Source organism: Phoca vitulina, unplaced genomic scaffold (assembly GCF_004348235.1).
Source record: "Phoca vitulina isolate PV1807 unplaced genomic scaffold, GSC_HSeal_1.0 scaffold10, whole genome shotgun sequence".
Classification (NCBI taxonomy): domain Eukaryota; kingdom Metazoa; phylum Chordata; class Mammalia; order Carnivora; family Phocidae; genus Phoca; species Phoca vitulina.
In genome coordinates, this window is record NW_022589713.1 from 23,855,576 (window position 1) to 23,868,778 (window position 13,203).

At 36.8% G+C, this 13,203-nt stretch overlaps 1 protein-coding gene across 1 annotated transcript in view; it reads left to right on the plus strand.

The window, feature by feature from the left end:
• ACAD11 (acyl-CoA dehydrogenase family member 11) overlaps nt 1–13,203 on the plus strand; it is a 99,155-nt gene that overhangs the window by 59,817 nt on the left and 26,135 nt on the right. The gene's annotated exons all lie outside the window — the stretch shown is intronic.

Genomic DNA, 13,203 nt, shown 5'->3' on the forward strand with positions numbered 1-13,203 from the left:
GATAATGTGGGAAACTGAACTTAATTTGAGAAGTGTTGAAGAATGTGATTAATTATGTGTAATTGTCTCTTTCTTACACAAAAGATAGGGTTCTTACCATTCACAGTATAGACTAATTGTAGAGTTCTTCAAGATAAGTGCATTGAAAGATTCCTTATTCTTTTTGGAAGGGTTCCATTGTATGGACACAGCCCAGTCTATTTAAATAGTCTCCTATTGATGGATATTGGTTTATGTCCATTTCTTTGCAAATACAAACAATACTACTGCAGTGAATAATACTGTGCATCTCTCTTTTCATTCAGGAACAGCTATATCTATAGGATAAGTCACAGAAGTTAGATTGATGGATCAAAGAGTAATTGAATCTGTAATTTTGATGGATATGGCCAAGTTGTACTACCTAAGGATGTTACTTTGTATACCCATCAATAATGGCAGTGTCTATTTCCATGGAACCTTGCCAACAGAATGTGTTATTTGACTACTGCTTTGCTTTCTAAATGACTTGTAACAGATTCAGTACTCTTCACATCTTCTTGCTGGCCATGTATGAAATACTTTCCCCCAATTGGTTTTTTTTTTTTTTGCTTTTTAATTTTGTTTTTAATGTACAGTAGTTTTATATAGACAACTCAGTTGATCTTTTTCTATTGATTTCATTTATCATTTTTAAGGTTTAAAAATTTTTTCCCATCCAGACAAATTTCATAAATATTATTTTTTCTTCTAGTTTTTTTATGGCTTGATTATTTAAATTTTTAATAATTTTCAACTCTGATATTTGGAATTGATTTTGATCCAACTATATTCTGTAACAATGACAACAGTAGTCCAGCATTTAACATTTATTGCATAATATACTATGTATAGCCTTCCTAGAGGTAGAGTAAGTGAATTTCAAAGGGTGTTTCCCCCCATTAAAAATAATACATATTCCAAGAGTAAACATTAGATTGGGGCTTTTTCTTTCTTTCTTTTTTTTTTTAAGATTTTATTTATTCCTTTGACAGAGAGAGCACAAGCAAGGGGAACAGGAGGCAGAGGGAGAGGGAGAAGCAGGCTTCCCAGGAGCCCGATGTGGAGCTCGATCCCAGGACCCTGGGACCATGACCTGAGCCAAAGGCAGACGCTTAACCGACTGAGCCACCCAGGCTCCCCGATTGGGGTTTTTTCTTAAATGGAGGATTGTATGATAAACATTTTTTTAAGAGATATTTATTTATTTATTTATTTTTTTAGATTTTATTTATTTATTTGTTAGGGAAAGAGAATGAAAGCACAAGCAGGGAGAGCTGCAGGCAGAGGGAGAAGCAGGCTCCCTGCTGAGCAAGGAGCCCGATGCAGGACTCAATCCCAGGACCCTGGGATCATGACCTGAGCCGAAGGCAGACACTTAACTGAGCCATCCAGGCATCCCTGATACACATTTTTTTAATAGATGGAAATTTCATTGTAAAATGGCACTTAACTCATAATGGTTTTTTTTATTCCAATTTGAATTGAAGCTAAGTGTTAGTATTAAAACTTTACTAAGCTAAGTGAAGTTTAAGTATTTCACCTCAAATTCAATGTAGAAGAAATAGCCTTGAGACCTTGTGGATGGCTAACTGTGCTTCATGTTATATACTGTTTACATCACTTTATTGTTATCACACCCATACCCAATGGTCATGGTTTTTTTCCACCTGCCGTTCTTCCTTGTGTTAGAGAATGATTTTGTTTGATAACCATATGGTTTGTAAGAGCCTAAAAAATTAAAACTTCCCAGCAAATATCAGAGGATATTTTCAGCCTGACTTAATCCTGGCACTTGAACAGCCTTGAAATACCAGAGTCTGAATTAAAAACAAAATTATTTCATAGTGCCATCTGTTTTCATTCATGGAGGCCTGTGACACAAAAGATATATTTAAATGTTTCCTAGCCTATTCAGATTTCCTCTAATATATTTCATTTACAACATTTGGTATCCTGTTCATTAACTAAAATAATAAAAAAAGAGGGTCGCCTGGGTGGCTCAGTTGGTTAAGTGTCCAACTCTTGATCTCAGCTCAGGTCTTGATCTCAGGGTCCTGAGTTCAAGTCCACATTGGGCTCCCTGCTGGGCATAGAGCCTACTTAAAAACAAAAAAACAAAAAAACACAATAATATAAAACAGCAAAAGCTCTATTTAGAAGAAGGATGTGTTTCAGCTGCTGCACCTTCCAAGTTCTGCTTGTAGCTAAGTTGAGATGATATATTTGTGAGGGGTTTTTCCCATTTTCTGAAACATCAATGTTAAATCAAAGTATCTTAATATTTACAACCTATGCACTCACCCTTATTTCCTCTACTTAATGACCACAAAAGGAGAGCCAGTTTAGAAGTTTTAGTTTTTAGAATCTGAATTGTTCTCCATATTAGATTGAATGAGGCAGAATCAAAGAATTATTTGCCTTGTTTCTTGAGTTTCTTCAAAATTTACCTGATATCTGAAATCTGTTAAGCAGTTACTTTAATGCCATGGCAACAATTTTTCATGATAGAGCAAGACAAGAAATGCTATTGGGAAATACTAGAGAAAAATATATTCTGGGTATTGGAAAAAGAGGGCTTTCAGCTAGGTTTAGGGAATTACTTAGAAAAGATTTTGCTTTTGAAGGATTTAGCTTCTGGTCATCTGAGTTTAAAATCCACAAAACCTTAAAAGATTTATCAAAAATGTCCTTGATTAACAGGATAGAAAATAGAGAAAGAAAAGATCTCTAGCAAAAATGAAATCCAAATTGTGCCATTGTGTCCTAATCTGATTTTTGAAGTACTCCCACCACGGAAACAATGTGGATTATGTAAAGCAAGTGACCTGACCCTTTCACCCTGTGGGCCTCAAGGCTTCCTACAACTAAAACTTCAAAAACTCTAACTAGAAAAATACTCACTTGAAAATTTAAAAGGGAGCCTCTCTGGAAAATTTTTTTTTCTCTGATTTCTAAGAATCAAAGCACAATTGCATATTATTGCACAGCCAGGACAAATCAAGGGTAAAAAAAAAAAAAAAAAAAATTCCCCAGCCCAGCATTTTCAGATAAGAAATTTCAGTTAAGATTCATAATTCAATGTAGATAATCTGTTATCTGAATTATCCTAATGTTTTTCAGGTTGATCCTCAGATTAGTGGAATTCATTTTTTTACCTATTAGCACCTGTAAAAGTCAGGACACACTCTTATAAAACAGTGATACATAATTTGGAAATTCAAACACGATTCAATAATCAAGGATAGTCAAGTGAATTCACCTTGATGGTATAATCTGAGACTTTTTTAAACTTAATTTTGAAATATGTGAATGGTGGGATCTTTTCTCATTAAAATTTGGCAAGTGTGGCAGCTGAAACATCCTTCTTCTAGAGAGTCCTGTCAGAACTGATTGAAAAGTAGATTCCATTAAATTTGAAAGAACCCAAATTGTTTTAAAACAATTATATTTTAATCTTAAATACATTTTCACTTTACATGTATAATTCACAATATAGGATAGAGGGGATTAGAATTTTAAACTCTTGGTTTTATTGGTTTTAAAGTTTTAGAGCTAAGATTTCTAATTCTGCTTCTTATATGATCATGTTTTGAGGTGATTATTGCATTTCTAAAACATTAGCTGACGCTAATGATAAGTATGTGAATATATAAGAAACTGTCATACTGGATGTGCAAAAACCTGGTTTTGGCAAAGTTTAAAGGCCGGAACTCTAAGGGAGTTCCATTTCTTGTGCGGTGGGGTTAGCACCTAAGATCGACCTCATAGATAACAACTAAAAAGCTACAAAAAACAACTACCTGAAGACACTGGGGAGTGACCCAAAGCAGGCTGATTTTGTAGCAGAGTCAAAATTTGGACGATGAGACAGGCAGAAGGGCAGTTTTTCAGTTTTAGGCTTTGGCTTGGGGACACAGTGTGGTTTGAGAAAGCTGAAGCTTCTCTAGAAAACTCGGGTCTTTGTGTTCTGAGGAACTAGAAGACAGTGCCTGAAACAGCCATCACTGCTGAAAAATGAGATTGTAGGGTGGGTATTCCAGAAAAGCAGAGAGCCAGAAAAGGAGAGCTCCAGACTTCACCTGTAAACTTTGCCCAAGTCTCTGCTGACTCCTGAATCAAAATCATGCAGTCAACTCAAAGCACCTGCAGCTAAGTAAAAAGAACTAAACTAAAATTTGATCTCTAGGGGCGCCTGGGTGGCTCAGTTGGTTAAGCAACTGCCTTCGGCTCAGGTCATGATCCTGGAGTCCTGGGATCGAGTCCCGCATCGGGCTCCCTGCTCGGCAGGGAGTCTGCTTCTCCCTCTGACCCTCCTCCCTCTCATGCTCTCTGTCTCTCATTCTCTCTCTCTCAAATAAATAAATAAAATCTTTAAAAAATAATAAAATAAAATAAAATTTGATCTCTCACCCCACCTAAACTGAAACAGACTCTGCAGTTTGACTCTACCTAAGTTAAGAGCCTAATAAGACAAAAACATCAACATGCTTTGAAGGGATGTAAAAGAATCCAGAGTCTTCAAAACAAAAGAATCACAGTGTCCAGAATACAATTTAAAATTACTCACCAAATGAAGAGCCAGGAAAATATGACCCATTTCTAGGGGAAAGCCCACTCCCAAATGACTCAGATGTTGAAATTGTCAAAGACTTAAGGCAGCCATTATAAATTTGCTCAATGAGGTTAAGAAAAAATAAAAAGAAAATACCAGAAGAGAAATATAATGAGGAACCAATTGGAAACATCAGAATTGAAAAGTAAAATATCTGGGAAAAAAAAAATTACTGAATGGGATTAATAATATAATGGAGATGACAGAGGAAAAATTTAATGAACTTGAAGATAGACCAGTAGAAATTAACCAGTTTGAAGAATATATGGAAAGAAATTAACAGAGTCTTAGGAAGCTGTGGGACAATATCAAAAGGTATAAAATATGTGTAGTTGGATTTCCAGAAGAAGAGAGAAGGAGAGAGAAGAACATACAGATAATGGAATATTATTCAGCACTAAAAACAAATGAGCTACCAAGCCATAAAAAGACATGGAGTAACCTTAAATGCTTATTATTAAGTGAAAAGGCTATGGTTTCAATTATATGACATTCTTGAAAAGGCAAAACTATGGAGACAGAAGATCAGTGGTTGCCAGGGGTTAGGAGTGGGGAGGGATGAATAAGTGGAGCACAGAGGATTTGGGTGGAAGGAAAATACTCTATGATATAATAACGATGGCTACATGTCATTATACATTTGTCCAAACCCATAGACTATACAACATTAGGAGTGAACTATAATATACACCATGAACTTGGGTTGATAATGATGTGTCAAAATAGGTTTGTCAATTATAACAAATGTAGCATCCTCATGGGGGAGGTTGATATGGGGGTTACACATGGGGGCCATATATGGAAAATCTCTGTACCTTCCCCTCAATTTTCTGTGAACCTAAAACTGTTCTAAAAGTCTCTCTTTTTCTCTTTGTGTCCATTTGTGTGTGTGTGTGTGTGTGTGTGTATATATAAATTCCAGAAACTCCAAAATGCCATTTAGTATTGGTTGATATAAAATAAGTATGTTTAACCTGAATTCACAGCCTTTGTTGTCTAATGTCAATACACACTGGAGACTTTTTTTTTTTTTAAGATTTTATTTATTTATTCGACAGAGAGAGAGAGACAGTGAGAACAGGAACACAAGCAAGGGGAGCGGGAGAAGGAGAATCAGGCTTCCCGCGGAGCAGGGAGCCCGATGCGGGGCTCGATCTCAGGACCCTGGGATCATGACCTGAGCCAAAGGCAGACGCTTAACGCCTGAGCCACCCAGGTGCCCCGACACTGGAGACTTTTCCCAAAGTATTGTAAAATGTTCTGTTTGAACATTACATTTCTCTTATATTTCTGAAAATGCTTGTATTTTTCTTCTTGTTAAAAACAGATTCATTCCTTTTCAATATCACAACTTTATATTTTATTTGAAATAATTGGATTTAGTAATATGATTGTGTTTCAAAAGCCCAGTGGGTAAAGAAAGTAGTTTTGCTCTTTATTTCATACAAAATACAGACAATAAATCATATATTTGGGGAAAAAAATAAGAGACAGTTTTGCCTAACATATTTGTTATCTGATTAGTGTGGCATCTAATGGCCAATTTAAGGTTGTTTTTTTAAATTTTTCCTGTTCCAGCGGTGCCTGGGTGGCTCAGTTGGTTAAGTGTCTGCCTTCAGCTCAGGTCATGATCCCAGGGTCCTAGGATCAAGTCCCAAGTTGGTCTCCCAGCTCAGCGGGGAGCCTGCTTCTCCCTCTGCCTCTTCCCTCTGCTTGTGCTCTCTCTCTCTCTCTCTCAAATAAATGAATAAAATTTTTCCTGTTCCAGTTTGTTAAAAGGCTTCTCCCTTCCTTTCTAGCCATAGATGAAATCATCTACAGACATAGCTTTGGAGATGTTGCAGATTCAGTTCCAGATTACTGCATTAAAACATACTGTAGTAATGCAAGTCAAATGAATCTTTTGGTTTCCCAGTGCATATATGTTTACACTATACAGCAGTCTACTAAGTGTGTAATAGCATTATGTTTTTAAAAAAAGTACATGCTTAGGGCTCCTGGGTGGCTCAGTCATTAAGCATCTGCCTTCGGCTCAGGTCATGATCCCGGGGTCCTGGGATCCAGCCCCGCATCGGGCTACCTGCTCGGCGGGAAGCTTGCTTCTCCCTCTCCCACTCCCCCTGCTTGTGTTCCCTCTTTCACTATCTCTGTCTGTCAAATAAATAAAATCTTTAAATAAATAAATAAATAAATAAATAAATAAATAATTTTTTAAAGTACATGCTTAAAAAAATACTTTATTGCAAAAAAGGGCTAACGATTATCTGAGCTTTCAGCAAGTGGCAATCTTTTTGCTGGGAGAGTCTTGCCTCGATGTTGATGGCTGCTGACTGATCAGGGTGGTGGTTGCTCAAGGTTGGGGTGACTAGGGCAATTTCTTATAATGAGACAACAATGAAGTTTGCCGTCTCAGTTGACTCATCCTTTCATGAATGATTTCTCTGTAGCATGATAGTAGAACTTCTTTCAAAATTGGAGTCAGTGCTCTCAAACCTGCTGCTGCTTTATCATCTAAGTTTATGTAATACTCTCAATCCTTTGTTGTCATTTGAACAATGTTCACAGCATCTGCACCAGAAGATTCCATCTCAAGAGACCACTTTCTTTGCTCATCCATAAGAAGGAACTCCTCATCCTTTGTTTTCATGAGATTGCAGTAGTTCAGTCCCATCTTCAGGCTCCACTTCTAGTTCTCCTGCTATTTCCACCACATCAGCACTTAATTCCCCCACTGAGTAAGTCATCCATGAGTGCTAGAATCAACTTCTTCCAAACTCTTGTTAATGGTGATATTTTGACTTCTTCCCATGAATCCTAAATGTTCTTAATGGCATCTAGAATGGTGAATCCTTTCCTGAAGGTTTTTAGTTACTTTGCCCAGATCCATCAGAGAAATCACTAGCTATGGCAGCTAAAGCCTTACAAAAATGTATTTCTTAAATAGTAAAACTGGAAAGTTAAAATTATTCCTTGATCCATGGGCTGTAGAATGGGCGTTGTGTTAGCAGGCATGAAAACAACCTGAATCTCATTGTACATCTTTTTCACAGCTCTTGGATGACCAGGTGCATTGTCAATAAGCAATAATATTTTGAAAGAAATCTTTTTTCTGAGCAGGAAGTCTCAACAGTGGGCTTAAAATATTCAGTAAACCATGTTGCAAACAGATGTGCTGTCATCCAAATGTCATCCAATGTCATCATTGTTCCATTTATAGAGCACAGGCACATTAGCTTTAGCATAATTCTTAAGGGCCTTAGGATTTTCCAAATGGTAAATGATCATTGGCTTCATAGTCACTAGCTGCATTAGCTCCTAACAAGAGAGTCTCCCTGTCCTTGAAGCTTGAAAGCCAAGCATTGATTTCTCTCCAGCTATGAAAGTCCTAGATGGCATCTTCTAGCATAAAGCTGTTTTGTCTACGTTGAAAATCTGTTACTTAGTGCAGCCACCTTCATTTGTTATCTTAGCTCAATCTTCTGGATCACTTGCTGCAGCTTCTACATCAGCACTTGCTGCTTCACTTTGCACTTTGATGTTATGGAGATGGCTTCTTCCCTTGAACCTCTGCTGGCTTCAGACTTTTCTTCTGCAGCTTCCTCATCTCTCTCAGCCTTCATAGAATTGAAGAGAATTAGGGCTTAGCTCTGTATTTTACTTTGGCTTAAGGGAATGTTGTGGCTGGTTTGATCTTCTATCCAGACCACTCAAACCTCTGTTTCAGTGATAAGGCTGTTTTGCGTCCTTATCATTTGTGTGTTCACTGTAGTAGCACTTTTAATTTCCTTCAAGAACTTCTTTGCATTTACAGTTTGGCTAACTGATGCAAGAAGCCTAGCATTTGGCCTAACGCAGCTTTCAACATGCCTTCCTCACTAAACTTAATCATTTCTAAAAGCATTTGATATAAGGTGATAGACATGCCACTCTTCTTTCACTTGGACACTTAGAGGCCATTGTAGGGTTATTAAATTGGCCTAATTTCTATAGTTGTGTCTCTGGGAATAGAGGGGCTTGAGGAGAGGGAGAGGGAGAGAGATGGGGGAACATTTGATTGATGGAGCAGCCAGAATGTACACAGCATTTATCAATTAAGTTTGCAGTTTTGTATGGACACAGTTCTTGGTGCCTGAAAACAATTACAACAGTAACATCAAAGATCACAGACTACCATAACAAATATAATAATAACGAACAAGTTTGAAATATTGCAAGAATTACCAAAATGTGACACACAGACTTGAAGTAAGCATATGCTGTTGGAAAAAATGGTGCTGATAGACTTGCTAGATGCAGGGTTGCCACTAACCTTCAATCTGTAAAAAAAAAACAAAACAAAACAAAAAAACCCTGTGTATCTGCAAAGTGCAATAAAGCCAAGCAAAGGGGGAATGCCAGAGTATGTATGTATGATTGTATGTTCTGATCTGTCTTTGGCATGGAGAAAGCAGTGTTGTGAGTCAAGCTCTAAATCTGTTTAAGATGTTTATTCCACTACCAGCCTAGAGATGAACAGAATCACCCATTTTAGGCACACTGCCTTCCATCCCCTACCCTCCCTTTCCCAGATGAAATCTATTTTTAGTATTTTTATCAATTTGAGTACTTTATAAGGCAGAGCATGTATATATGGTTTCTGGGATTATGTATTATCACATAGAAAGAAGTGGGGAAATGCCCCACCTTATGCTTGGCAATGGCTCCTCCACAGCTGGCCGATTTAATAACGTTCAGATTAAAAGGAGGTAAGGAAAGAGGAAAAAAACATTCTGTTGTTTACTCAGCAGGTCTCTTAGTCTCCTTCTGAGAGCTACAGATTTGTTACAGGATGGTAGGGTAGTTTTTAAAAATGTTTTTAAAAGTAGTAGTCTTGGGGCACATGGTGGCTCAGTCAGTTAAGAGTCTGACTCTTGGTTTCAGCTCAGGTCATGGTCTCAGGGTTGTGAGATCAAGCCCCACGTTGGGCCTCCGAACTCAGCGTGGAGATTGCTTGAGATTCTCTTCCTCTCCTTTCCCTTCTGTTCCTCCCCCACTTGCATGCACTCTCTCTTTCTCAAATAAATAAAATCTTAAAAAAAAAAAGTAGTAGTAGTAATTATTCAATTAGAAATGGTAACAAATTAGAAGATATCTAAGAGCATGCTGTTTCCCATCCCTCCACACCCCAGTGTCATACCCTAGAGAAAACTCTAACATTTTCTATTTTTAGTTCTCTGGTTTCTGCTCTAATTTTAGACAAAATGCTTTTTTTCTCTCTCCCAATTTATTCATCTGTTCATCCATTGACCCCCCCAATTTGAATAATGATGATTTCACTCATTTGTACTATAACTCTCTGCCCTTTCCTAATTAGATATTATTTTAAATTTTCGATTGATGACTTTTTAGACTGAAATGATCTCTAAATCTGTCCTCTACATCCTCATTTGACAGGATCTCTTCAAGTTCCATTTTATAACATAAGAATACGAGTACTCTTACCCCATTCTCTACCTTTTATCCTCCCTTCCATATCATACCTTATGTCAGCAACAGCTTCTACTTTTACATTGTCAGGATTACTAACATTTACGTTCTGTTTTGCAAAATCATGATTGACCACAGGATGACTCAAAACATTGAAAACCAACACAAAGCACTTGCCTTATAGGACTGTGTAAATACTGTTCAGTGGTGGTCTAAATAGTATGTTAGATTTCAAGAAGAGTGTTTCTAGCATCAAAGTCAATTAGAATAGCTTTTCTTATGCTGTATGTATTACTTAAATTCATGCCATATTTTAGTTGGTTTTATATTTGGATCATGGTTCACTTGTATATTTAAAAATTATTTTCCTGGAGTTTCTAATTGCCATTTTTCTTTCATTGCATGATTTACTTCTATCATATTATATCTCCTCCCCCTTACATATATACACATGTGCCTTTAAGTTTTACCTGTAATCATACTGAATTTTCCCTTTTCTGGAAACCTTTCTCTTAGAGTCTTTATTCTTCCTATTCCAGTCTGGACTGATTATCTTTTAGGCATACTTCAGTACAATTATCCTGGGATTTCCATATATTTTCTTTCCTGGGATCGACCATCTTTTGGACCCTATGCCTTCCTTTTTTAATTTACTTCCTTATTTTGCTTGAGTACATTCCTAACTTTTTAAGAAGAAATGCATAAGTAAATAAAATTATCTGAGATCTTGTGTGTCTGAATAGGTAGGTATTTATTTTGCCATCACAGAGATTGATACTATGGATGGGTATAGAATTCTAGATTGAAATCTTCATCTAGCATCCCTTGTTGCTGATGAGAAATCTGATGCAAGTCTAATCCTCATTCCTTTAGAGATGGCTTGTTTTTTTTTCTTTTTGAAACCCTTTAAGATTTTCTCTTTATTGTTGATGTTTTGAAATGTCACAAGCATGTATCTAGAGATAGATTCTTCTTGTCAGTCAATGGCCCTTTTAATCTAAAGACTTTTTTTTTTTTTTTTCAGTTTTAGAGAACTTTCAAGTTTCTTTAATAAATTCTTCCCTTTATTTTTCTCTCCTTTTTTGGACTATTTTCTCTTTTTATTAGACCTCTTTTACTGTGATCTTAGGCTTCATATTTTTGCTCTAAGTGTCTCTTATCTTTGCTCTCCTGTTTTCGGCCTCTGACTTTTTCCTCTGCTCATGGGAAATTTTCTTGATTTGATTTTTAGTGCTTCTATTGAACTTCATGCTTAGCAGTCATGTTAATCCCTAAGAGTTTTTATTTTCTTGTTCTCTGTTTGTTCCTGTTTCATAACATCCTTTTCTGGTTTTATGGCTGCAGAACATTTGAATCTCTCCAATTACATCAACTAGAGTTTTTGTTGTTTGGTTTAACTCATTTTGTTTTGTTTTGTTTAGGTTCTCTCTGTTTCTTGTTTTATTTTGTTCCTCTATGGTCAGTTTTACAGTTTATTTATTTTGGTCATTCTCTTTAATGCTGCAGGCTCTCTTCACATACAACAGATCCTTGGTTTTCTGGGCATACTTAAAGAGAAAAGCGAGGGTAGATGGTGCAGTTTTTCACAGAGCTCTTTTCCAGCCATGTTTCTCTCCTAGGTGGGAATTATATAAAGAAACTTTTGGTGGAGGAGGACTGGGACTCAGTTTAGAGTCACTAATGGGAAGCTAGTTTTCAAGCTACAGGCTCCAAGTCTCAGAATAATTTTATTCAGTTTTTTTGTAACATGCTACATACTTCTCTTTTTCAGGCTATGTGTCACATACCTGCCTATGGGAGGGCCACCTGGTACATCTGCCCACCTATAAATCTTGAATTAATTCACCTTTGGTAGCCTTGCTTCTCAGTCATACCTTCTGACTCTGGGACCAGAACCCTCTTCCTTTGCAGTTTTTTACATCATTTTCAAGACTCTGACTTCTCTGCCCATTTCACTGATCAGCTTGCCTCATCTGCTTCCTAGATATTTATTAAAATCTTTCATCTGTTGGTGACCACCAACATCCCCAATCCTATGCCTCACCTTCTCTGCTTTCTTTTCTGTTATGGCTGTGCCTTCGTTATACTTTTATATATTTATTTCAGTGGAATCTCAGGAGTAATGGAGGACAAACAAATTTCTTCACTCTTGAATCTCTCCAAGTTGGTTTTAGAAAATCTACCAAGGGGCGCCTGGGTTGTTCAGTCGGTTGAGCATCCGACTCTTGATTTTGACTCAGGTCATGATCTCAGGGTCGTGGGATTGAGCCCTGAGTCGGGCTCCTCGCTCAGTGCAATGCCTGCTTGGGATTTTGTCTCTCCCTCTTCCTCTGCCTCTCCCCCTGCTCATGTGCATGCTCTCTAAATAAATAAATTGATTAAATAAATAAATAAGCAAGCTACCAATTTGGTTTCCATTCTGAGCTCTAGCAAATTCTAGATTGGTTTCTACTGTATGGTTTTCTGCTTATTTAGTTCTCCTCAGATAGACCAAAAATACAAGAGTACAGTTATGACTGTACATTCTGTTTCATTTATTTCTTCTATAGAGCCAGAGATTCAACTGTAAGGAATTTTAAAATTTCAAATGTGAGTCCTGGGGTTTACAGTATAAACCCCTTCTCTCTAACTTTACTCTTGACTTTTACCCTTCTGTTTCTTTATCTCTGTTTGCCTTGGTCTCTATTTCTTGCCTAATCAAAACATTCACAACCTTTTATTACAGTATATTGTTATAATTGTTCTATTTTATTAGTTGTTAATTCTTACTATGTCTAAGTTATAAATTAAACTTTATCATAGGTGTGTATGTATAGGTAAAAGTAGTATATATAGGGGTTGGCCCAATCACAGTCTAAGGCATCTATTTGGGGTTCTTGGAACATATCCCTTGTGGATAAGGGGGCACTGCTGTATTTGACATAATTCCCAATAGTTCTCATTGAATGTTCATATGATTTCAGATCTCTTGAAACCATTTTTTTATAAGAAGTTAGAAAAAAGAATCTGATAATTTGTTTAAAGGCTTTGTACGGATGTGTTTAACTTAGTCTGACCCTGTGGTGTGTGGCCTTGTAATTAGAAAGTCAGTTAAATGGTAGTTT